We start from the raw sequence: 24782 nt of genomic DNA on the forward strand, positions 1-24782 counted from the left end.
AGTTTGACCATCCGGCAGGCGCTGTACTCTCTATCTGAAAGTTCGAAATTCCCAATCACAAAACGCATCGATCCGGGGTTTGGTTCTGAAAAAAAACAGTTAAAAATCATGATAAAATTACATCAGGAATTTGTAAAGAAGAAAAAAAAACTTTTTACATCAAACTGAGGTAAAATTACATCAAAATACATGTAATATTACACTTTTTTCCACGGTGCCCCCGGATCGGACCTTAAATTGTTTGTGGTTGTTTTTTGCCAGTTACTAGATGGAAGTGGCAAATTTGCCTACTCCTCTAGAGAGTGTCGGATTGCATTCCGGGACAGGTGTTTGCTCCTGACCGACTCCAACCAATTCCAATCCTGGGTTTTGGTTGCCATACTGAGAATGAATTTGGAAATGAGTTTTGGTGCAGGATGCAACCTTCCTAAGGGGATGCACTATATTTACATGGTGCTGATTGCAGGATGTAAATTTAACGTTTGACTCAATTTGTTTTATTCTTATTTTTAGATTTTGGTGAAACAAATGTCGTTATTTAAATGGAATCTGCCTACCCATTGTTGGTTTAAAACAATGTGGCAACCATTTTAGCGATTTTAATTACATTATTGCTCTTTCCGATTCGCGCAACAAGTGTTTTTGTGGGTTCTGATGCAGAGCGCATAAACTCGATTTTCTCCAACTTTAGTGAATGGAGAAAAAAACATGCATGGAAAAGGCAAGTGGGCAGCAGAAAAAAAAAACACATCCACACACAGGATAATGAAAAATCCTGGCACAAAGTGATAGCCTTCCCACCCAGGCTGGGGTATTTAATTACGTGTAATTAAATGTCGTATTTTATTTTTTCCGGTGCCTTTTTTCCCCCCACGATCGTGAGAAAGGATGTGAGTGTGTGTGCTTTTTTATATGGGTTCGGCATTTTCCGTTGTCAAGCGAGAGAGACTCGGTTGTGCTATTTTAAAAATTCAATTAGTTGCTCAAAGAAAAAGCTCATCGAATAGTTGCCGATAATTCAATCGAAAAAAAATGCTTTTTGGTCAGCTCTACTCGGATTATTGCGTTGGACTTTTTGTTTTTTTGACATTGCTTTTCAGCGGAATAAATTTATTTGTGCTATTTTTGTTTAATTAAATTTGGGTAATTTTCTACCAACTCACACGAAATCTGGAAAAGTTGCCCTACCCCTCTTCGATTTGCGTGAAACTTTGTCCTAAGTGGTAACTTTTGTCCCTGATCACGAATTCGAGGTCCGATTTTTTTAATATCTCGTGACGGAGGGGCGGTACCACCCCTTAAATTTTTGAACATGCGAAAAAAGAGGTGTTTTTTTATAATTTGCAGTTAGAAACGGTGATGAGATAGAAATTTGGTGTCAAAAAGACTTTTATGTAAAATTGTACGCCCAATTTGATGGCGTACTGAAAATTCCGAAAAAAACGTAATTTTCATCGAAAAAAACTCCAAAAAAGTTTTTAAGACTCTTCCATTTTCTGTTACTCAACTTTGAAAATTTTTGAAACATGTAATTTTATGGGAAATTTAATGTACTTTTTGAATCTACATTGACCCAGAAGGGTAATTTTTTCATGTAGAACATAAATTTTCATTATAAATTTTCGTGTTTTTTCTAACATTGCAGTGTTATTTTTTAGAGTGTAACAATGTTCAACAAAGTTGTAGAGCAGACAATTACATAGAAATGATGTATAAACATAAGGGGTTTGCTGTAACCATTACGAGTTATCGCGATTTTACGAAAAAAAAGTTTATATCCCATTTTTTTGTAATTTTCTGCTTTACAACATTGTAGAACATTAATACACTCTAAAAAATAACCCTGCAAAGTAAGAAAAAACGCGAAATTTTGAAATATTTTTTTTTGTTCTAAATGAAAAAATGACCCTTCTGGGTTAATGTAGATTCGAAAAGTACATGAAATTTCCCTTAAAATGACACGTTAAAAAAAAGTACAGTTGAGTAACGAAAAATTACAGAGTTTTTAATACTTTTTTATTGTTTTTTCGATGAAAACTACGTTTGTTCCGGAATTTTCAGTACGCCATCAACCGTTTCAGGCTGTTAATTATTTAAAAACACCTCTTTTTCGCATGCTCAAAAATAAAAGGGGTCGTACCGCACCTCCGTCAAAAAAAAAAAAACGGACCTCGGCCCACTTTTCAGAATTTTCCAGAATGTGTAAAAAATCTTTGACCGAGTTATGAATTGTTTAATCAATAATGTTTTTTTTCAAAAAATCGAAATATCGGTCGCAAAATTTTTCATCTTTATTTTTCGATCTAAAATCAAATTTGCAATCAAAAAGTACTTTAGGGAAATTTTGATAAAGTGCGCCGTTTCCAAGTTTTTTAATTTTTTTTTGAAAATAGTCGCTGTTTTCATTTTTAAAATTAGTGCACATGTTTGCCCACTTTTGGAAAACATATTTTTGAAAAGCTGAGAAAATTCTCAATATTTTGCTTTTTTGAACTTTGTTGATACGACCCTCAGTTGCTGAGATATTGCCATGCAAAGGTTTAAAAACAGGAAAATTGATGATTTCCAAGTCTCACCCAAACAAACCCCCATTTTCTAATGTTGATATCTAAGCAACTAATGGTCCGATTTACAATGTTAAATTATGAAAAAACGAAGTTGACTTTATAGCTGTCGGCCACCATTGCTAGTACCAACCACTAGTGTCTTCCTTTTAATCTACAAGGACTTCGCCGCCCTGGGCTCCTAAGTGTATGAAAGTATGGCACGGAGCGACGGCGCCGAATACCCATATTTACACAAAGAATTTTAGAGCGCCCGCCGCGGGATTCGAACCGGCGACCTCTGGATTGTTAGTCCAGTGCGCGGTCCGATTGATCCACACGGTCGGGACTTATGTTAAATTATGAAACACTCGTGAAATTTTCCGATCTTTCCGGAAACAATATTTTCTTTTTTTAATCAGGGCTAACATTTTAAAAGGGTCAATTATTCAATATTAAGCCCTTTTGAAATGTTAGTCTTGTTTATAAAAAATATAAAATATTGTTTTCGACTCATATTTTGATTTGTTGAAAAAAATCAGAATTGATTAAAAAAATCATAACTCGGTCAAAAATGTTTTGCACATTCAGAAAATTTCTGAAATGTCGTCATTTGATGTCCCCTAAAACATATCAGAAATCAAAAAAATAAAAATGGTGTTTTTTTTTGCAAATCAAGTTTTAGTGACAAAAAGTTAAATTAAAAATTCAATTTTTTTGCCGTGTATCATTTTTTGTCTGTTTAGTCCGTATCCAAACCTACAACTTTGCCGAAGACACCAAATCGATCAATAAATTCCTTCAAACGTTACAGATTTTGGAATTTTCATAAATCATTTTTGTATGGACACACACAAAAAAATATTTCCGAAATTTACATCATTTATGATGTAACACTTTTGCACGTCATTCAACTTTTAAATTGAAATGCAATTTGATGTAAATTTGCAACAAATTATACGTTAAACCATAATTTTACGTGTGATTCAACCGTTTACGTCGAATCTCAAGTTTTCATCAAATGAGTTTACATGTGATTCATTTTTTCCGTGTCGAGTAAATTCACATTTTTTTTTCTGTGCAGCTGCCAAATTTGTATGGAAAATTATATGGACCAACTAACCAAAGGCATCAAAAATGTTTCAGCCGGATTGAAAAATACAAAAAAAAACCGAATGACCCAAATCTCAGAGAATTGCTCCTGTATATCTTTACAAAATTTTTGAATAAAAGTATCGGAATTTATGTTTTGGTGATAAAAAGTTTTATGAAGAAATAGTTTTTTTCCTTACATTTTTTTTAAAAAAAGATAAGGGGTTACCTACATGTGGGTATTTCTCCGCCAACTCACACAGCAGTTGCCCAAACCTCTCTTCGATTTGCGTGAAACTTTGTCCTAAGGGGTAACTTTTGTCCCTGATCACGAATCCTAGGTCCGTTTTTTGATATCTCGTGACGGTGGGGCGGTACGACCCCTTCCATTTTTGAACATGCGAAAAAAGAGGTGTTTTGCAATATTTTGCAGCCTGTGATGAGATAGAAATTTTGTGTCAAAGGGACTTTTATGTAAAATTAGACGCCCGATTTGATGGCGTACTCAGAATTCCGAAAAAAACGTATTTTTCATCGAAAAAAACGCTAAAAAAGTTTTAAAAATTCTCCCATTTTCCGTTACTCGACTGTAAAAATTTTTGGAACCTGTCATTTTATGGGAAATTTTATGTACTTTTAGAATCTTTATTGACCTCGAAGAGTTATTTTTTTCATTTAGAACAAAAAAAATCATTTTAAAATTTCGTGTTTTTTTAACTTTGCAGGTTTATTTTTTAGAGTGTAACAATGTTCTACAAAGTTGTAGAGCAGACAATTACAAAAATTTTGATATATAGACATAAGGGGTTTGCTTATGCACATCACCAGTTATCGCGATTTTACGGAAAAAAGTTTTGAAAAAGTTGGTCGTCATTGATCATGGCCGTTCATTGTCACAAGTAACTTCTTTTTGTTCTGTAAGTTCTTTTTGTTTTGTTTTCTTTATGTAGTTTTTAATAAAAACGGTCCAAATTTTGTTGACACAAGCAAGTCGTATTGTTTGGTTAAGTCCTTTCTATATCATCGATGATCGGAAGGCACGCCGACGAATATATTTTAGGGCATATGATGTCAAATCGTTTTAATGGATGAAGCCTTTCTTACATCACAGTTGATTGGAAGGCACGCCGGCGAAGAATTTCTGGAGAATCGCGGTTGAATTAATAATGTATTCAAATGTTTAAATATGTAGCTATTTTTGTAGCTTATGCTTGTAAGTAAAATTATAAATTGTTTTTTCGGCCTTTTTTATCCTAAACAGTTTTGATGATAAAAATCTTTTTCGAAGACACCAAATCGATCAGAGAATCTGTCCATCAAAGTGTTAAAATATTTCCCAAAATGATAAGGCCGAACTAAAGACACAAAGTGACTTTTTGCTCCCTCCTCACTGCTGTACTCATTCAAAACAGTTCACAAACAACGTCACCCAGGGTGACACCAACAACACTGTCAAGTCCGTGTTGCCGTGGAAATGAAAAAAAAGAAGAGATTATCACAGCACCAGCAGCAGTTGCAATTATCTATGTTAATGACTGCGTGGCACGGTTGATTGATCTGGACGACCAACGACCGGGCTGGGGAAAAATAGAAAGAAAAAAAAAAGAATCATAAAGAGTCTGGGTGAGAGTGGAAAAATTTCTCCAATACTGGCGACACTGCCAATAAAGATGGCGGCGATTTTAATGGCGGAGGCGGCGGCGCGCTGGTCATCGTTTAATCGACTGCAGCCGGGAAATTGGATTAAAGTTGAGGGATTTTTTTGCTCGTAAGATTTCTTTTAATTTTGCAATGATTTTTACTGTTAGCTTCAGGTTGATATTTAATAAATTAAAATGTGATTTTGTTTTGATTTCACCAAATTTAAGCGGAAGCTTAAAGAAATTGTCACAAGAAGAAACTTTTCAATATTGGCTGAATCACTTTACGCGCCACACTTGCTTGAGAGAACCTAATGATATGATACAATTTCATGCTCGCTCGTGTGTGATGATTCCTGGGTAATGTCACCTATTATTGGTTTGAATCGAATGAATATTTTCAAAGACTAAGTGCAAGTTTCATTTGAATGAAAATTATTTCACCTGTTTTTTTTTAGCTGTCCAACTCGGGAGGACTTACCCTAGATTTAAGGGGTTCGATTTGGCACCTCTTCGGTTGAATAGACACCGTTAATTAGTGTCGCTTTATACGTGTTTAACTTGAAATTTTGGCACGGGATGCCGGCGTGTACGTCATGGGTAAGTGGGTAGGAAATTTACGTGTTATTGTAAGAAAGAACGATCAATAATGATAATTTGTTTAAAAACTTTGATTTAACTCAATCTTTTTAAGCTAATCCAAATCTAAATCGAAGAATTGTCAAAATTAAATTCTTCTCCATCGTTTTTTATTTCAAAAAACAATTTTAAGATAACGCACTCTAAAAGTACTGCTGTCATTCCGGATACGTTCATGCACTAAACTGTTGAGTTTCTGAGAAATCAATGATTCACGCATTTTTCACAATATTTTTTCACTTTTTCACACCCAAATAAGAGACTTCTATCAGTTGTTATTCAATGAGTATTCCTCAATTCCGCTAAATCACTCGTTCACTCAATCACTCAATCACTGAATCACTGAATCACTGAATCACTGAATCACTGAATCACTGAATCACTGAATCACTGAATCACTGAATCACTGAATCACTGAATCACTGAATCACTGAATCACTGAATCACTGAATCACTGAATCACTGAATCACTGAATCACTGAATCACTGAATCACTGAATCACTGAATCACTGAATCACTGAATCACTGAATCACTGAATCACTCAATCGCTCAATCACTCAATCACTCAATCACTCAATCACTCAATCACTCAATCACTCAATCACTCAATCACTCACTCACTCAATCATACAATCACTCACTCACTCGCTCACTCACTCACTCACTCACTCACTCATTCAATGATTCAATGATTCAATGATTCTTTTAATGATTTTTCGATTCGATTTCCGTTTTGGGTGTAACAGAATCGTGGCCAATCGGTTTTGATTGATGTTAAAAACTCACACTCGATTTCTGTTTTCGAGCATCGGCATGGCAGTAGCGCGGCACACATTGCTGTGACACATGTGTGTCCCGATAACAAATTTGATTTGATTGCTATTTGAACGACGGTGGGAACAGCTGTTAAAGGCGCACAATTTAAACACCTTCTCGAACGTATCGTTATTCTTAATCGAATGGTAAATCATTTCCGATTGAAGTAAGACTAAATCTTAAAAATAATTCCATTCTTTTCTTCCAACAGCATGATTCCAATGCTGAACCAACTATAAGTAGCATTCCCCAGGTGGAAACTTCAATGAGAAGTCATTTTTCAATCTCGTTTATTTCGCTATTTTTCTTGGCACACCAGTCACTCGGGCGTTAAAGTTTTCCGCAATTCGCATAGTGTCAGTTTTATAACATTTCCAACGTGCTATTTTTACACCACTCGGAGCGTGCACGCCAAGAGGTGGCCAGTGAATAGAAAAGAAAAAAGTTAGTGCTGAATGAACTGGAAAGGGGATGAAAAGTTTGAACGACACATTGAGGCGGACCTGGGCGACCTTGGTTGTTGATAGGAGTGGGTGTTTTTTGGTCTGCGCAAGTTTTCAGTAAAAGTTTCAAAAGTTGATGCTTTCTCTTTGTTGCTGTACCGCAAATCTGCTTAATGTTGGAAAGTGCAAGTTTTTGTGCAATTGTTAGGGAATTGTGTTTTTATTTTCTTGTTGAAGAAAACAGCTTGGTATAAACTTTTAGGAGGTTTTTTTTTTAAATTTCTGTTCAGTTTCTGTTTTTTATGTTTTGTTTTTTTTTTTTGCTTTCCTGTCTATTTTGTTTTTTGTCTTTTTTGTCTTTTTTGTCTTTTTTGTCTTTTTTGTCTTTTTTGTCTTTTTTGTCTTTTTTGTCTTTTTTGTCTTTTTTGTCTTTTTTGTCTTTTTTGTCTTTTTGTCTTTTTGTCTTTTTGTCTTTTTGTCTTTTTGTCTTTTTGTCTTTTTGTCTTTTTGTCCTTTTTGTCTTTTTGTCTTTTTGTCTTTTTGTCTTTTTGTCTTTTTGTCTTTTTGTCTTTTTGTCTTTTTGTCTTTTTGTCTTTTTGTCTTTTTGTCTTTTTGTCTTTTTGTCTTTTTGTCTTTTTGTCTTTTTGTCTTTTTGTCTTTTTGTCTTTTTGTCTTTTTGTCTTTTTGTCTTTTTGTTTTTGTCTTTTTGTCTTTTTGTCTTTTTGTCTTTTTGTATTTTTGTCTTTTTGTCTTTTTGTCTTTTTGTCTTTTTGTCTTTTTGTCTTTTTGTCTTTTTGTCTTTTTGTCTTTTTGTCTTTTTGTCTTTTTGTCTTTTTGTCTTTTTGTCTTTTTGTCTTTTTGTCTTTTTGTCTTTTTGTCTTTTTGTCTTTTTGTCTTTTTGTCTTTTTGTCTTTTTGTCTTTTTGTCTTTTTGTCTTTTTGTCTTTTTGTCTTTTTGTCTTTTTGTCTTTTTGTCTTTTTGTCTTTTTGTCTTTTTGTCTTTTTGTCTTTTTGTCTTTTTGTCTTTTTGTCTTTTTGTCTTTTTGTCTTTTTGTCTTTTTGTCTTTTTGTCTTTTTGTCTTTTTGTCTTTTTGTCTTTTTGTCTTTTTGTCTTTTTGTCTTTTTGTCTTTTTGTCTTTTTGTCTTTTTGTCTTTTTGTCTTTTTGTCTTTTTGTCTTTTTGTCTTTTTGTCTTTTTGTCTTTTTGTCTTTTTTGTCTTTTTTGTCTTTTTTGTCTTTTTTGTCTTTTTTGTCTTTTTTGTCTTTTTTGTCTTTTTTGTCTTTTTTGTCTTTTTTGTCTTTTTTGTCTTTTTTGTCTTTTTTGTCTTTTTTGTCTTTTTTGTCTTTTTTGTCTTTTTGCTTGTTCTGTTGATTGATGTAAAATTACATCGAAAAATAAAATAAAAATACATGTTTTATTTTGTGCTTCAATGGCAATGGTCCTTGGAACTGGTCACATTGTTGTTTGCTACAAACTGTCACATTACTGGTTTAAAATTACTTCCATCACGAGTCCATTGAGCAGAACAGGACGGACAGACTAACGCAATAAGCTCCTTCCGCTTCGGAATGTCATAAATTGTTTTGTGCAACCGCTCTCACTCTATCTCTATCTCACTCTCTCTCTCTCGCCTTGCTCTATCGCTTACCGGAAAGTTTTGCGGCATGATTTATGCACCTGATCTCCGGCTGCTAAAGAGGTGGGCATCCACCGGAAATGGGCGGAAATTAATTTCAAAATTATGAAACTATAAGCAATATGGAGCAAAGTTGGCCCCCGGGAAGCCGTTTGGATGATTTATTTGTTTAGGGTTTTAAGTGAATTGCATGTGTACTGCAATTAATTGAATTGAACTTTTAAAAAAAGATGATCTTAACCGAGAATTGAACCGCGACTTTTTGATTTCCAAACCACTCCTTCTACCTCTATGCTAACAATGCTAGCGATCGATAGAGAAGCAAGAAGCAATCACAGTCTCTTAAAACGTTGTTGTTTGAGATTGTCAACACCTACTGGTTGAAGGAAGGTTAATTTTGACAGCAATGCTCAGAACATTGCTCGTCACAGCTGTTCCGTTTGGGTGTACAATTTCATTCTTGTAGCTTCGCCAATCACTTTGCTGTTGAGGGTGCATACGTGTGTGAGTGTTGTTTGCTCGTCGGATTAGTTCGATCATTGTGAAGGCGTGTTCGAGTTCTTCTTCCTACTCGGTTGCGTTCTGTGTGTGCACTCTTAATCTTGCCTCATTTATGTTTGGCTTTTCGTGGAAAAGTTTAGAACGCGTTGCTATCGGCTAGTTCAGCTGATTGTGCAGATTGGCTTCGTTTTGTAGGCGAAAATGAATGATGAGGGTGCACATTTGGAGCCTGCTTGTGGTATGACCACAATGTTGAGAGTGAGGCATTGAAGTTTGAAGAAATAGTTTCTTTTTAAAAAATGTCCGTAAATGTTTTTTTTCAGTTATCAAAGTTGTTTACTTTATAAATCCAGCGATTTACATGTAAATGATGAAAATACAGCGTAGTACTGGCTGTAATGTTTTCACTAATTTGCATTTTGTATTTGCCAGTTTATTTGAAATTCTAAATTTGAATGTTTGGAGGGGTTCAGGAGGAAGGTTATTTATGATGCTGTGTAATTTATTTTCGAGGGTTGCTCCCAGGTTTATTGCATACATTTTCAAATGTTTGGTTTATGTTTTGCTTCATTGTTATGTGATACAGAAAACGTGCTTTGGAATAAATAATCTTATATTTACATGAAATTAAATAAATGTAATGAAAGTTGATTGTTGGGAGCGTAGTTTCAGCTCAAAATAAAACAAAAGTTGAATACAAATGAATAAAAATAAAATAATAGTGTTTTTTGACAACTTTTGCCTTGAAAAGGCTAATTTGTAAGATAAATGTGTTTTGTTATTTAAAAAAAGTCACCCATTGCTTCTTTTTGAAAATACAAATTTCTGTTTCATGTTTCGACAATATTTTCTGTGCAATTGCTTAAGAAGCTCTCGGTACAAAATTGTCGATATTGTTAAAGTAATCTTGTTCTTTCCGACTGTTTCCACTCCAAATCGACCAAAAACTGAAACTTGAAGGATTGAATGTCCAAATCAAATCAACAACTTCCGTGTACTCAGTTTGTTTGTTCACTGGGGAACGTTTTAGAAGAAAAAATCAGAAATATTTGTTTACAGTAATTTATTTCATAACTTTTCATTTTATTTCATTCTTAAGATATGATTTTTCTATTTTAACATAATCACAAATAACTTGAAATTCTTTACCTCAATTTAGACTGAAAGAGTGGCATTACACCAGAAAAGTGGTAAAATTAAACATTTTTAGAGGTGAAATTACATATTTTTTCTGATATCAAAGATGTATCACAGTGAATAAACAAACTACAGTCAAGCCCCGGTTTTGCACGCTTGGTGTTGCACTGCCCCGGTTTTGATTCGTTCAGCTGCCTCGGTTAAGCACGGCCCAGTGCTTAACTGAAGCAAAGAGCTTATGGAATTTTGGCTATATGGGAGACATTGGCTATAATCGTATGAAAAATCATACTAACATAAAACATATAGTCTTTTGGAATCAAGATTATGACAGCAATCGATTGCACTTATGTAAATATTCACAAAAATACGTATATTTCCTGTATTTTGAAAATGCAATGTTTCTCGAAAAAATACTCCAAATTATTCTTACTGCAATATTGGTATCAAATGATCGGGATTTTTCATACATTTCAAATGTAATAATTTTTGGGAAAATACTGAAAAAATCACAAAACTACGAATTTTTGAAAAAAATACTCAAAATTTTAATTTTTTACAATATGGGTATCAAACGATCGAGATTTTTTTCATACATTTCGTAAATTATAACAATTTAAAAAAAAAATACTATTTTTTCACAAAACTACGTATTTTTTAAAAACACAAAATTTTAATTTTTCACAATATGGATAACAATCGATTGGTTTTTTTATACATTTCGAATGTAATAACAACATTTTTTGAAAATGCAAAATGAAAAATCACAAACCTACTTAGGCCGTTGCAAATATTTTTCAAAGTTTATGTCTAATTAACTGAAAACAATTTAAAATGCACTTTTCTGCATTGATAATCATATTGGGCATGATTGGGCTTGTTTAAAAATGTTTTGCATTTTTATGAAATTCCGCACCGCAAAAAAAATTATTTTTCTCAAAAAATGAAATTTTTGTCAAAACTTAGATATTTTGGAAACTAATGATGGCAAAACAACTGGACAGATGTATAATGCATTTGAAAACACTTTTTTTCATTTAAATGTTGAAACCACGGCTCGTAATTTCAATTTTCATACTTTTTTATTTTTTCGCCTCCCCCTCGGCTTTGGTCAGAGTCGAGGGACATAAAGTTCAAAAAATATTTGCAACGGCCTTATTTTCGAAAAAATACTCAATGTTTCAGTTTGTCACAATATGGGTATCAAATGATTGGAATTTTTGTATACGAGCAATTCTCTACGAAATCGGTCTTTTTTCTTCAATTTTAATTTTTGTATTTTTTAATCCGGCTGAAACTTTTTTGGTGCCTTCGGTATGCCCAAAGAAGCCATTTTGCATCATTAGTCTGTCCATATAATTTTCCATACAAATTCGGCAGCTGTCCATACAAAAATGATGTATGAAAATTCAAAAATCTGTATCTTTTGAAGGAATTTTTTGATCGATTTGGTGTCTTCGGCAAAGTTGTAGGTATGGATACGGACTACACTTGAAAAAATAATACACGGTAAAAAAAAATTTGGTGACTTTTTTATTTAACTTTTTATCACTAAAACTTGATTTACAAAAAAACACTATTTTTAATTTTTTATTTTTGATATGTTTTAGAAGACATAAAATGCCAACTTTTCAGAAATTTCCAGGTTGTGCAAAAATCACTGACCGAGTTATGAATTTTTAATCAATACTGATTTTTCAAAAATCGAAATTTTGGTCGTAAAAATTTTCAACTTCATTTTTCGATGTAAAATCAAATTTGCAATCAAAAGTACTTTACTAAAATTTTGATAAAGTGCACCGTTTTCAAGTTATAGCCATATTTAAGTGACTTTTTTGAAAATAATCGCAGTTTTTCATTTTTTTAAATTAGTGCACATGTTTGCCCAGTTTTGAAAAAAATATTTTTGAAAAGCTGAGAAAATTCTCTATATTTTGCTTATTCGGACTATGTTGATACGACCTTTAGTTGCTGAGATATTGCAATGCAAAGGTTTTAAAACAGGAAAATTGATGTTTTCTAAGTTTCACCCAAACAACCCACCATTTTCTATCGTCAATATCTCAGCAACTAATGGTCCGATTTTCAATGTTAATATATGAAACAATTGTGAAATTTTCCGATCTTTTCGAAAAAATATTTTTGGAATTTTCAAATCAAGACAAACATTTTAAAAGGGCGTAATATTGAATGTTTGGCCTTTGTGAAATGTTAGTCTTGATTTGAAAATTCCAAAATATTTTTCGAAGAGATCGGAAAATTTCACAAATGTTTCATATATTAACATTGAAAATTGGACCATTAGTTGCTGAGATATTGACGATAGAAAATGGTGGGTTGTTTGGGTGAAACAGAAAACATCAATTTTCCTGTTTTTAAACCTTTGCATTGCAATATCTCAGCAACTAAAGGTCGTATCAACAAAGTCCAAATAAGCAAAATATAGTGAATTTTCTCAGCTTTTCAAAATATTTTTCAAAACTGGGCAAACATGTGCACTAATTTAAAAATGAAAACTGCGACTATTTTCAAAAAGTCACTTAAATATGGCTATAACGAAAACGGTGCACTTTATCAAAATTTCAGTAAAGTACTTTTGATTGCAAATTTGATTTTACATCGAAAATGAAGTTGAAAATTTTACGACCAAAATTTCGATTTTTGAAAAATCAGTATTGATTAAAAATTCATAACTCGGTCGTATTTTGCACAACCTGAAATTTCTGAAAGTTGGCATTTTATGCCTTCTAAAACATATCAAATAAAAAAATTAAAAATAGTGTTTTTGTAAATCAAGTTTTAGTGATAAAGTTAAATAAAAATCACCAAATTTTTTTACCGTATTATTTTTCCAGTGTAGTCCGTATCCATACCTACAACTTTGCCGAAGACACCAAATCGATCAAAAATTCCTTCAAAGATACAGATTTTGAATTTTCATACATCATTTTTATGGACAGCTGCCAATTGTATGGAAAATTATATGGACAAACTAATGATGCAAAATGGCTTCTTTGGGCATACCGAAGGCACCAAAAAAGTTTCAGTCGGATTAAAAAATACAAAAAAAATCGAATGACCGAAATCCTAGAGAACTGCTCATACATTTCGAATGTAATAACAACCTTTTTTGAAAATACTTTAAAATTTCAAAGTTTCAAAATTTATTACATGTTTGAAAAAAATCCGATCATTTGTTACTGAACAGAAATTTTGAGTGAACAAAAAGTCATAAAAAAATAGTTTGGTGAATTTTTTAAAAGTACTTTAAAAAAAGGTTGTAATTACATTCGAAATGTTTGAAAAAATTCCAATCATTTGATACCCATATTGTGAAAAACTAAATTTTGAGTATTCTTTTCGAAAATACGTAGTTTTGTGAAAATATTGTTATTACATTCCAAATGTATGAAAAATCCCCGTTTTTTTGATACCCATATTGCATTAAACTGAAATCTTGAGTATTTTTTGAAAATACGTAATTTTGTGCAAATGTTGAGTATTTTAAAAAAATGTTGTTATTACATTAAAATGTATGATTTTTTGGACCGATTTTAAAGGGGGGGGGGGGCGGCCTAAAGCCCTTGCAAATATTTTTCAAAGTTTATGTGCCCCCCTCCCTTCAAAGATAGCCCGAAAAATTAGGGGGCAAAAAAAATATTTTTTCGAAAAACTAAATAATCAAAATGAATGTTAAATCAACTGAAAACCAGTTAGAATACATTTTCCTGCGTTGAACTCCTTTAAAAACATTTTGAATTTATATGAGAACAACTCTCTACAAAATTGGCTGATTTCGACCATTTTTTTGTTGTAATTTTTGATTCGACTCAAACTTTGTGCGGACCTTCCCTATGACCAAAGAAGCTATTTTGTGTCATTGGTTCACCCATACAAGCCTCCATACAATTTTGTCTGCTGTCCATACAAAAATGGTACGTCATAATTTAAACAGCTGTAACTTTTGAATGAATTTTCTGATCAATTTGGTGTCTTCGGCAAAGTTGTAGGTATTGTTGAGGACTACACGGATAAAAAATTGCGGATTTTTTTTATCATATTTTTAACAAAAACTCAATTTCAAAAATCCGTATTTTTTTATTTTCGAGATTTTTTGATATGTTTTAGAGGATAAAAACCCGCAACTTTTGAGCCATAGAGAAACATGGTCAAAAAATCTGCAGCCGAGTTATGAATTTTTGAAAATAATAGTGATTTTTGGAAAAAAATCGAAATTTCAGCAAAAATAAATTTGACGTATTTTTTTTATGTAAAATTGAATTTCCAATCGAAAAGTACTGTACAGATTTTTTGATAAAGGGCTCTGTTTTCGAGATATAGCCACCGAAAGTTTGATTTTAGCGAAATATTTGCAGTTTTTCAATTTTTAAAATAGTGACCATCTCTAAAAATATTTTTTTTTAAAAGTTCGGAAAATTTTCTATGAAATTGTCTAAGAGACATTGAAGATTGGACCTCGGGTTGCTTTAAAGCATCTTCATCCAAATTTTGAAACCTTGGTCAAAAAATATTTGCAACGACCTAATCAGCAAAAAAAAAAAAAAAAACATCTTGTAAAAGGCCTTTGTGCAAAATAAATAAAGCATTATTTTCTGAAATATCATGTACAGTTCGTATTGGCAGTCATATAAATCTATCAGAAATTGCGTTTTTAAGCATTTGAAGACTAACAGAATAAGTTTCGGTTTAAAAAATAACAATTTAATGAAGTTTTAGCCAACAATACGGCCATTTTTTGTCTAATTTTTGACGTTTTCGGAAGCCTAGAAAATTTAGATTTCATCAAATTATAAGAAAATTCTTCAAATATTGTATCTGAAAGGAATCTTCAAGAAAATTCATGCAGTTTGAGCTCTGAGTACCGAATGAAATCGAGAATGGATCATACCCAGGATCATGTTCCGGGTCTTTTTTTCGCAAATGATTTTTATTTGGCTCACTAAATTTTTACGTTTATTTTCTCTCCCTGCAAACTACACCCTTTCAGTGGAGTCGCACCATCCTTCACACGCGTTTCGCGCGCGCTCCAGCTGTTAATCAACCGCGTCTCCACTGCTGCTGTCTCAGCTGTTGCTGGGAACACCCCGGAAAGTGAAACCCACTCTCTCCCTCTCGTATTCGCCCATTCTCTCTCCCAACTCCCGCCTCCAGCGCGCGCCAGAGAGAAAGTCCCAAGCTTTCTCTCACTCCCTCTCTCTCGTTCGCTACCATCGCGAAAGTTCTACCCGCCTGTACATGGACTTGGACAAAACGCAAGGTTGACTAGATTGAGAGAGCAGAAAAAGACCTTGGGCAGGCGCTTGCGCGTCTCAAGCGCGGGTTCGTGGTGACCGTTTCTTCGTTCTGGACAACCGAGGGGGTTCAGTTGCCACCGAACGTTCGACCGCCGAGGATCACAGCCCGGAACTCGGCCGACCCGCGGAATATGTGAGGTGTTCACCGTTTGTAAGATAGGCCCACAAGAGAGAGAGAGAGGTGGAAGTTGCGAGCGCGGGGGACACGTGGGACGCGTTTTGAGGGAAGAACCAGGGGGGCAGGACCGTTGGACCGTTGTGAACTCCCTCCGCGAGGGAAGGGAAGAGGTACAACAAGTGGCACGGCGCTGGTGTGTGTGTTCTACTGTGAGAGGTTTCCGGATTGACCTCGGTGTGTATTTTATCGAAAAGGGACATCGGTACAAGTGTGTCCTTTGGATGGATTCCGTTGCGGAACGGTGGATTTCTGGGTGAAGACGGGCAGTTCCGGCTGTGTGTGGCCTAATTCGGGTGTTTGAGTGGATTAAGGGGTATCACGAGCTCTGTTTATTTTGGGAAGTCCAAACACAAAATACACACACATTGTGGTCCAGTGTATGTTAATTGAGTTTTTCCGGAAATGGTCGAACCCGGCAATCCGCGCTGAGGCTTAATCAGTTGAACCACACAATTGGGACGCGAAGAAGTGCGTTGTCAGAATTGATTGAATTAAGAGGAGTGTGGCCACAAATGGACGGACGGAGCACAACCCGTCGGAGGTGAATGATTGATCTGATTGCATCAAGTGGGGCGGTCAATACTTGAGGACGACTGGTGACGAAGGAGGACATTCATCATCTGGAAGTTGGACATTTGTTTGCCAAACCCGAGCAAATATCGCGCGCACACGTAAGTGTCCTCCTGGGGGAAACTTTTCAAGAAGCTCGACGAATGCAAAAACAAAAAATCGATTGCAAAATATTTTGCCTAGCTTTCTTATCTGCCAACCGGGCCAGGGTACTTGAGAGAGCAACTAAACTCTTTGTCAAGTATATCTAAACTGCTGTGTTTTCAAACTGGCTGTTTGAACATGGTCGAAGTTTTGTTGAGTAAACTATTCGCTCGCGCGGAAGCGCTGTCGTACTTCCTCGGAAAAGTTGTGCGTAACTTGGGTGTATTTGCTGAGAATTGATAAAAATGTTGGCATTTTGCTAACATTTGTGAAGAAGGGTTATGCAATGGTCTTTACGAAATAGTAGTTTATGCAACAAGTTGCAAAAAGAAGATTTTTTCAGCACGAGTCGTACATTTATCCAACGAGGTTCACCGATTTTTTGGTACAGAAAAGTAGACTATTTCGTCGTTCAAGAATGACAGGAAAAGTAAGTAGTTTTATGACGGAATGGCAAAAATGATTTTAAGTGATTAATTTTAAGTGATAAGTGATCTGAATCGCTGCAGATAATTGAAGAACCACAGTATCGATATTTTGCAACAGATTATTCTTCCTAATGAAAGCTGTTTTTACAACGCTTCGTCTTTTTATATTAAATTCTATGCGTCGAAAAACAACACAGCTAAAATAGTAGTGATCCAGCTGCGTGTAAAAGGCCTGTTTGTAAAATAAATATTGCATTATTTTATGCAATTTTATATGATTTTACACCCTGAAATATGTAGCCCATCAGTATGGGAAACTTACTTGACCGAAATGTCAAGCTCATTTATGCGTCTGATCGGTCTGATGGCCAAGTGGGCTAAGGCGCCGGTCCTTACCGTTGGTGCTGGGTTTGAATCCCGTCGGTTGCAACTTTTTTTGTGTTTGCAAAAAAATGTACATTAAGTGTTTCTTTTGACGAAGGTGATGTGCATGCTTTTGCATGCGATTTTACCATCGGATTTTTTGCTGTGAAAGTTTTGTTTCAAACCTAACTTTCCCGAGGAGTCCGATAAAAATATTTCAGATAAGGATCATTGGTATATAATGTACATACATTATATAAGGTAAGGCGGGTTTTCTGCTGATAAATAGTTAGTACAAAGTTCGCAATTTATATGCACAGTAATAAAATGTGGAAATTTGGAAAATTTGAATTTGAAAGTTCAAATATTTCATGATGTAATTTTACCTCAATTTAGAGTGAAAAAGTGACATAACACACATTTTTTCTGCCATAAAAGAAGTACCCCTTCCCAGATGCAATATTACCATCATCAGAAAAGTGAAAATTTGACAATTTTTCGAGAAAATTTCATCGAACGTTTAAAAAATCTACTAAACGCGTTTTTCGGATTAGATTGGCAACCCTACAGAAAAAAAATCCGATGAAATTTGTACGGAATTTAAATATCGTTGTTTCTCGAACTGTTGCATCGTATCAATCGTCACACTGAATACACTGAAAGAAAAAAACACGCTGCTTTTTGCGATTTTTTCATTTTTAAGTTTAAAAGTAAAATTTGAAGGTGAGCCCACGATTTTTTTTTTCGTTCAAAGTTTTTGTGAAAATAGCCTAAGATGTTACAAAAAGGCTCATGAAAAATGCAGGATGGAACTACTGACCTTAAAAAATAAAAAAATCATTTACCGAAACTGTTTTTTTTTAAAGTGCTCTATGTGTCAAAATGTTCAAAACCGAACGCGGGATTCGATTCTTCAGACAATTTTACATAAAAGTCTCCATATTGACCAATGCCCTAAGCCGAATCCTTGTAAATCTACAGCGGGTGAGCAATTCCAGCTCAAAACAGGAATTTTTCAGGTACTTTTTTCTCGACCCTCTCCGATTTCAATGAAACTTTATAGACATGTTATCCTACGCTTATATAAGCTATTTTTATGTATATGGAGCCAGTTCCACACGATAATGACATTTGAGAAGGGCGTAAGTGTTTTCAATATTTTTGTATTTCGTAATTTAAATATTGCTATATCTCGAAGCCGTTGCATCGTATCAAAAAGTGGTCAAAGACAAACTTGTAGGAAATTTGACGGGCTTTTCGAAAAAAATACACTGAAAGAAAAAAACACTCCACTTTTATGAGATTTTTTGATTTTTAAGTTTAAAAGTCAAATTTGAGGGGGAGCCCACGATTTTTTTTCGTTCAAAATTTTTGTGAAGATAGCCTAAGATGTTGCAAAAAGGCTCACGAAAAATGCAGGATGGCGCATCTCACCTGAAAAAATACAAAAATCATTTACTGAAACTGTTTTTTTGAAAAGTGCTCTAAACGTCATAATTTTCAAAAACCAAATACGGGAATCAATTCTCCAGACAATTTTACATAAAAGTCTCATTGTTGACTACTGTCCTAAGCCCAATCCTTGTGAAGTTACAGCGGTTTAAAAAATAAAAATGTTGAAAAAATAGGTTTTTTGATAGTTTTTGGCAATTTCTATATGACAGACTTGATTTTTCAGTCTCGTAAATATTTTTACCGAAAAACTCATCCAATTTCCCATAAGTTTGTGTTTGACCACATTTCAATTGGTTGTATGAGCTTACAGATATAAGCTAATTACATTGCTCACTACTGAAAACATCATATTTTTTCAGTGTAGTATAGTAACCTGGATAGTAAATTAGCTTATATCTGTAAGCCCATACATCCAATTGAAATATGGTCAAAGACAAACATATGGGAAATTGGACGAGCTCTCCGGTAATAATATTTACGAGACTGAAAAATCAAGTCTGTCACATAGAAATTGTCAAAAACCATCAAAAAACCTATTTTTTCAACATTTTAATTTTTAAAACCGCTGTAACTTCACAAGGATTGGACTTAGGACAGTAGTCAATATGGAGACTTTTATGTAAAATTGTCTGGAGAATCGATTCCCGTATTTGGTTTTTGAAAAGTTTGACGTTTAGAGCACTTTTCAAAAAAACAGTTTCAGTAAATGATTTTTGTATTTTTTTAAGTGAGATGCTCCATCCTGCATTTTTTGTGAGTCTTTTTGTAACATCTTACGCTATCTTCACAAAAAATTTGAACGAAAAAAAATCGTGGGCTCTCCCTCAAATTTGACTTTTAAACTTAAAAATCAAAAAATCTCATATAAGTTGAGTGTTTTTTTCGTTCAGTGTATTTTTTCGAAAAGCCCGTCAAATTTCCTACAAGTTTGTCTTTGACCACTTTTTTATACGATGCAACGGCTTCGAGATACAGAAATATTTATATTCCGAATTACAAAAATATTTAAAACACTTACTCCCTTCTCAAATGTCATTATCGTGTGGAACTGGCTCCATATAGATAAAAATGGCTTATATAAGCGTAGGATAACATGTCTACAAAGTTTCATTGAAATCGGAGAGGGTCGGGTACAACCGATTCCCTATTTTGCATGGAATTACTCGGGTTTAAAAATAAAAATGTTGAAAAAAATAGTTTTTTGTTGTTTTTTTTTTGGCAATTTTTATATGGCAGACTTGATTTTTAGTCTCGTAAATATTTTGACCATTTTTCAAAATAAATCGTTTTTTTGATGATTCAAGCTAATTTACTATCCAGGTTATTACCATCCACTGAACTACACTGAAAAAAAAATGTTTTTAGTTATGAGCAATCCCGGGCAGACGGTAATAACAAAATTCATGCCATTTCAATAACAAATATTGTTAAATTAACAAAGGTTACAAACAAAGGGTTTCATAACAGTTTATGTTATCATAACAAAATTTGTTATTGGTCTGATATTGGTTGAAAGCCACAACAAGTTTGGAATAACATTTTTTGTTATGGAAGAATACCTGAAACTGTTATTGGGATGATAGGATTAGTTGTTAAAATAACAAAAAAATAATAACAAAGTTTTGTTCGAAGAATAACTCAAAATGTTATTAGTCTGTTATTACAATAGCAATCCAATACCAAAAAAATCATAACGTCGAATAAAAAATCTTGTTAGAAATAACATAAAATGTTATTGGCTTAGTATTTTCAAATATCAAAAAATGTTATTTCCAAGTTATTTCCGTCTGCTCGGGATGTCATTAGCTTATATTTGTTAGCCAACACTTCCAATTGAAATAAGTAAAAAAAATGAAATAATAAAAAAATGAAATATAAATAAATAATTAAATAAATAAAAAAAAATACTGAAAATCTCCATATAAAATCCAGGTTTCGTGCTAACTATTTTGACAGCTTTAAAAACCCGCCTTACCTTATCTAAGCTACACCCAAAGGAAAAATATATATCAAAATCTGCAACAGTGGATTTGCTGCAGAAAATGTTACATTTTCTAACAGTTTTTGCAGCAAGCTCATAGCTCATTTTTGCCCTCGTGTAAACATGTCAGCGATCTGCAGCTCTCATCAACACATATAATGCTGGCGCGTCCCCGAGCAACACTCCAGAGAGAAGATTATGTTGGTGCTCTGTCCCTCTCAATTCATCGAACGTCCATGGCGCGGTGGTAGCGTGTCGGACCTATAACCAAGAAGTTGACGGTTCAATCCTCGTTCTATTTAGATTTTTTTCTCTAATACAATCAATCAGCCGTCGGTAATGTCGATAATTGTCGGTAACGGGCAAAAATGTCATACCCCTATATCGCAAAAAATGCATGAGGACAGATTTCATGCAGATTCTGATATACTTTCATGCCGCCATGCATCACAATCATGCGACTGCCAGTTGGGTGTATATATTTTGTTTTAGTTCAGAATTTTAAAATGTTATAATTGAGTGCAGCTGGCTCAATATTCACAAAAATTGCTTATTTGAGTTCAAGATGAGACTTCCTAAAAGTTTTTTTTTAATATCGGAGAAGATTGAGTTATCAGTAGGAACCTGAACATTATGAGCTTTGAGCCGGAATTGTTGTTTTCTTTTCCTTAAGGGTACACAGCGCCCATGGAAGTTGTTGTCTTCTTATTCCAAAATTGCTGTAAAAAATAGTCAAAATTTGAAGTAAATAATTTTGTATACAGTACTTTTGAGGATGAACCCAAAATTACATCCCGTAGTTTTCAAAATTCATAAAGTGTGAGCAACAGATATATCGATGCAAAATGCCTGATCGATGTGTACCGTTAATAAAAAAATATATTCTGGAACAGCAAAAAAATAAATAAATAAATAAAATGAATTGGAGCATTTATTACATATTTTTCCATCCAAATGAATCAAGCATGAATTTTGAAAAGGTCTTTTCTGATTTAATATCTAAGATCAATTTTTATATTTTGATATTATTTTTATTGAAAAGATAAGATAGTTTCACAAAAAGCTTAATTTTTGACATGGGTAATCCTCCGCCAACTCACACAGCAGTTGGCCCGACCCCTCTTCGATTGGCGTGAAACTTTGTCCTAGAAGGTGACTTTTGCCCCTGACCACGAATTCAAGCTCCATTTTTTCGATATCACGCGACGGAGGGGCGGTACGACCCCTTCCATTGTTGGGTACCTATTCGAAAAATACGTGTTTTTCAATAATTTGCAGTCTGAAATGGCGATGAGATAGAAATGTGGTGACAAAGGGACTTTTAAGTAAAAATGACAAAAAACATATTTTTCATCGAAAAAAAAAAAATGCAAAAATAGTTAAAAAAGTTTTTTTTACAAAAAACATAGCACGTAACGTATTTTGTGCATTATCACAAAGTTTGATAGCCGGAACCACGAGTTATAATTTCAAGGTTTACGATTGTCGGGCATGCATGTGTGCCAAACGCGTAGTGACCTGAAATCCCTTTGACCAGTTGTTACACTTGCAACAATTTTCAGGATGTGTCAAGATAGCACGACAAGATTGAAACTTTGTATATGAAGAGTGAAAACCATGCAACAACCATTTTTTTGGTTTTTGTTGAATATCTCAGGATTGAAATCGAGTTGCACAAAATGGCGTTCTTAACTCGATTTGGCCCGATAACGCCGAATGCATGTTCTTGCAAGTATGTTTTTTCTGGTTTGGTTCTTTTATTTCACTTAAACTCGCCCATATCTTTACCCCATTTCGTCATCCTCCCTCAACTCCTTTTGAAGAGTCCTTCTACAGAAGTTTCATTAAGTGCTAGAATGCTTGCTGGCAACACTTCCACATCTCCGAGTGCTTTCATCTGGAGATTTTAATTCCAGACCGTGCATAATTATAGGCGACGGGAAAAATACGCTCGCTACGGTGGCTGCAATCGAATAGCACCCCGTAATTTTCACTCCCCTTCCTCGTGACGACCGGAAACCGGACGTTGTTGCCAGAACGGTTTCCCTTCTCCAAACCTTCAAGTTAGGGAACTCTGTCGCGAATTAGACTTTAAGCTTGTGAGCGCCTTTTTACGCACCTACATGTTGACAAGGCGGGCGCCGTTATTGACTGTAAACTCCCTGGGAGCGCCCATGGGCGCTTTGACCTTTCTAGATATTTCTCAAAAGAAACTCATTAAAGCCGAGGCACTCTGCCGGTCAATTAGTAATCTTTTCTCTTTTTTCCCCCTTCTCTTTTTCTCCACAGGATCTTTTGGCCATCAACCGGCACGGAGGTGGGCAGTTTGTTAAGTGCGGGTGTTATTAATTCATACGCCTCGGCAAACAACTAACACCAACCAATCAACTGTGTGGGTGGGGTGTGGATGTGAGGAAAATTTGTTGGTTGAAGGGAGGGAGAGTAAGGAAGAAAAAGATTTTGCTTTCTGAAGGAAGAAAAAAAGTAAAAGTGTTTGCCACGATTGTGAGTTAGTGTGTGTGTGTGTGTGGTTTTGTGGTGGTAGTAGGCTTGGTGGAAATTCGTACCGAAAGTGAAACCCCTTGAAGAAGGAGGTGAGCCTGCTTTGATTTGAGTGTAGATGTGTGAGGTGCTATGGTAGATGATTTTCGAAAGAGGCAAAATTACAGAGGAAGTGAATAAAGTATAGTGTATGTGGCAAAGCGGAAGCCGAGAGGAAAACCTCCAACGGAGGTGACGCAGGAAAAAAAATCCGTATTCTGGGTCAGAGAGGCCGCGGAAAGCCGGCGAAAATAATGTTGATTTATAACAATTTCGTCTTTATAGAGATTCTTTGAGCTGTGCGAAGTCAGTGGAGGAAAAAAAAAGAAGAAAAACCCAGTAGGCCAAGTCGCAAGGAAAATCTGTCCGGAAAAGTCGGGGATCGTAGTTAGCGTCGACGACGCCGGTCCGATGCTTGAAGAAGGGGCAGAAGGATAATAACAGAAGCGGAGTGTGCTCGTAGCTATAACGAAAAAGTTTCTTTATTTATGAAGACGGTGTAGACCGGCCACGTGGTGGGGTGAAACGGGCGCTGTAGACTGACTTGGACCCTATTCGGGCTGCCGCCCGCTCTGAAGTCATCATTACAGACTATATTATGGAAAATTATAGCTAAGGAGTGTCATTCGCTTGCGGGGGAGGAGACACAGACAAAAGCCAACCAAAGTAGAAAAAGAAGAAGAAGACGAACTGAGTCGAAAAAGGTAAGAAGACATTTTTTTTCCATCCAACTTTTTCGCCAATTCCAGCGTGGAAAACTTTACACGAGAGGAAGGCAAAGGGATTAATACTGGTTTTCGAGCGCTTGACTTTGAGTGGCTGGTCCGGACAAAGTTGTTGGAACTTGCAAAGGCCAGATAAAAGTAGCTCTCCCCGACCACTGACTGCTTTTGGCAGTTTGTCATCATTCGGAGGTTGTTGGGGAAACGAGTATTTGCGTAGACGGGTTAATTTGAGGGGATGTTTAATTTAGGAACTTTATTTTTTTTCGATATAATCGAGTTTAAAGAATTTTGATTGGGTTCTTTTGTGGATCAAGTATAACTTTAATAATAGATCAATTATAATATCAAATGTCATCAAGCTAATAATGAAGTCCAGTCTTGACTATCCGAGGTTTTTCGTAGTTTCTATTTTTTTTATTTTTAAGATAAAATTTTAGTTCGTTGACTTCAGATTGGTCAAATTTGATTGGGTGATTATATGTTACAATACTCCACCACCGCCATATTGGCCGACAAGAACAAACAAGAAACTTTATTGTAATTTTGTTTGATTACTCTGGGCTTTGATCAAGATATAATCTCAATAAACTAATTTGTTTAATGATGGTCCATCGGAACCGGGTTCCCAATATTC

The 24782-nt window shown here is 34.7% G+C and overlaps 1 protein-coding gene across 4 annotated transcripts in view; it reads left to right on the top strand.

Moving 5' to 3' along the window:
* Positions 1-24782, top strand: part of LOC6047519 (high affinity cGMP-specific 3',5'-cyclic phosphodiesterase 9A) — a 431410-nt gene that overhangs the window by 30379 nt on the left and 376249 nt on the right. For 3 of the 4 annotated variants that reach the window (XM_038265185.1, XM_038265182.1, XM_038265183.1), the window contains exons 1-2: positions 15845-16612; positions 23172-24127. The gene's annotated coding sequence lies outside the window, so the exon portion shown is untranslated. Of the gene's footprint in view, positions 1-15844; positions 16613-23171; positions 24128-24782 lie in introns of those variants that run through there. The other variant, XM_038265184.1, reaches the window with a different exon arrangement.

This window comes from Culex quinquefasciatus, chromosome 3 (genome assembly GCF_015732765.1).
Source record: "Culex quinquefasciatus strain JHB chromosome 3, VPISU_Cqui_1.0_pri_paternal, whole genome shotgun sequence".
Lineage (NCBI taxonomy): Eukaryota > Metazoa > Arthropoda > Insecta > Diptera > Culicidae > Culex > Culex quinquefasciatus.